This window comes from Eumetopias jubatus, unplaced genomic scaffold (assembly GCF_037043125.1).
Source record: "Eumetopias jubatus isolate StellerSeaLion01/CBP00866 unplaced genomic scaffold, mEumJub1_p1.0 scaffold_1, whole genome shotgun sequence".
NCBI lineage: Eukaryota > Metazoa > Chordata > Mammalia > Carnivora > Otariidae > Eumetopias > Eumetopias jubatus.
Window position 1 is genome coordinate 113,728,428 of NW_028274807.1, and position 2,678 is coordinate 113,731,105.

A 2,678-nucleotide genomic window follows, 5' to 3' on the forward strand; every position below is an offset into this window, starting at 1 on the left:
CACAAGGTTGTTGTGACAGCAAAATAAAATATTGTAGAAGAAAGCACCTTGTAAATGTAAAGGTTTCTTTTGTTTTGTTTTCTTTTTATTGTAACTAAATAAATCAGAGAATACTTCAGGTATGTGCCATTCAGAATGATCTTTAGATGATGAAGAATATCTCAATAGATATATAATATTCTGAACAGAAAAATGGTGTAATCTAAGGCATAGAGCAGGAAACATATTAAGAGAACTAAAAAAAATGAAAAGATCAAAAGTCATAATGAGGGGAACAAATACCTTTAGAAAGTAAAGGATGATGGAAGAATGAAGGAGTGAAAGATATGAAATCAAGGAAATGATGATGAGGGGACTTGTTAAAGATATTCAGTTGTTCAAAAGGTTGGCATGACCTAAAGAAGGACGGTGGTTGATCCATGGCTGAAATGACCTGAAGATTTAACTCAATAAAATTGAAGTGATTCAGGAAATTTTAGTCCATTTTTGTATGAGTCAAGCACAAAGACAGAGATAAGAATGCAGAGTGGAAAAGAAAATTCTCAACCCTGTACAGAACTCTTCACAGTAGTGAGAGACATGGGGATGAAAGCCAATAAATGATAAAAATGAGGCAGATGAAAGACTGAGAGAAGTTAGGTCACAATGAATTGTAGGAAATAATAGAAAAGACTGAAGACATACAATACTCTGTAGTTTGCTTATAATGACGCTTTGTTTAGGATTCTCCTAAAATAACATCCTTCAGCAAGTAGCTCCAATCTCCTCATTAATCTACAATCATTAAAGGTCAATATCCACGCCATGGCTACACGGCATTCTCCATATCCCAGACTCAAGACAGTGCCAGTGGGAGCCATACCCTGGTCTGTGATCAATGACTTCCCCATCAGGACACCTTCCCAATATCCCCTTTCTCCTCTCCTCCTTTCCACAACACACACTCATATATCCACTTTTTTTTTTTTAAGTTAACTCTACACCCAACATGGGGCTTGAACTCACAACTGGGAGATCAAGAACCGCATGTTCCACCAACTGAGTCATCCAGGCACCCTTCACACATCCACTTTGAGTAAGTCAGAAATAGCTCAAACTCAGGGAAGATTTAGGATTTCTAGCCCTCAAGGTCAGAACCATTTGCAAATTACTAGACAGTCTCTACCATGGCATTGAGTACATATACATAATGTTAAAGTTAAGGTTCAAGTATTTATCCATGTCGCACGAATATATAATAGCTATCAGTAAATATAATTTATAAATTCTGGGTAAATTCAGAGTTGCAAGATTACCTCATTTCCACTATTATGAAATATTCCTTCCATTTGACTGTCAGATTTCAAATGCACAGTGGCAGTATCACAGCCAATGAGGTTTATCCGAGGCGCGATTATTGCTAATCATTGTTTACTAATATAGATCACCATGAATTCTGTTCTTGGGTCTAAATTGATGAAAACTAGTATAATACATGGTATCTTACAATGAATAAAACATTTAAAATTTTTTTTTATAAAAACACATGATTAACTAATGAGCTAGGAATAAGAGATACTTTCTTTTAGTTTATTCCCCATTTTGTTTTTCACCTTTGACCTAGTTTTTCTTTCTTCTTTTGATAACTGGTTTGCCTTTGATCAACAAGAGTGAATGTTCAATGATCAGAATACAAGTCTTACTTCAAAGATCAGAACAGTTTCTTGAGGGCCAGTCTTATGAGTATGTGACTATAAATATTTCTTGTATATATCTTTTTCTTATGAAAAGAAAAAATTACTTTAAAATATGCATCTAGCTATGCATAGACCTCTTACAGACTATCAAAATATAAATGCAATGATCATTTTGTTCACTATATATGTTCAGACTTCATATTTCAGGTGTTTATATGATCTAATTTCTAAACTAAGGCAATGTCTTACTCTCAAAAACACTCCCACATAAAATAATACCTTTATTAATGTGGTTTACCTTTTCTAAAATTTTCATCTTTGGGTGCCTGGGTGGCTCAGTTGGTTAAGCGACTGCCTTCGGCTCAGGTCATGATCCTGGAGTCCCGGGATCGAGTCCTACATCGGGCTCCCTGCTCGGCAGGGAGTCTGCTTCTCCCTCTGACCCTCTTCTCTCTCGTGTTCACTCGCTCTCATTCTCTCTCTCTCAAATAAATAAATAAAATCTTTAAAAAAAAAACAAAAAAATAAAAAAATAAAAAAATAAAATTTTCATCTTTTTGCTGAAACACCAAATGGATATGATTTTCTTATTATTTATATTAATTTCTCCTGCTAAATTTTCTTATAGTTGGCTGTGAACTAATCACTAAATAAAAAGACATAAGTTCTTAACAAATCAATATATATTTATAAACTTTTAGGGATAACATAGCCCCCTTAAAACAACTCCAAAGAAACAGATACAATAGCCCCTTCATAATGGGAAATAATTTAATCCCTGCATGTCGATTCACAGTTTAAAAATTGCTTGCATGTATTTTAATTAATTTGATCCTCACAGAATCCCAGTAAATTGGATTTGCAAACATTTTTATTATCTTTATTCTCAGATGAGGAAACTGAGGCTTGGTTAAATAAGTTACTTGCTCAAGGTTATATAAATAGTAAGTATCAGAGACTAGACTTCATGTCTTCAAAGAGCACCATTTTGATCCAAAATGA

General features: G+C 34.1%; 1 pseudogene; it reads left to right on the top strand.

Moving 5' to 3' along the window:
- The first annotated feature begins 1,342 nt into the window (after nucleotides 1–1,342).
- On the top strand, nucleotides 1,343–1,474 carry LOC114209164 (U4 spliceosomal RNA; annotated as a pseudogene).
- The last annotated feature ends 1,204 nt before the right edge of the window (nucleotides 1,475–2,678 follow it).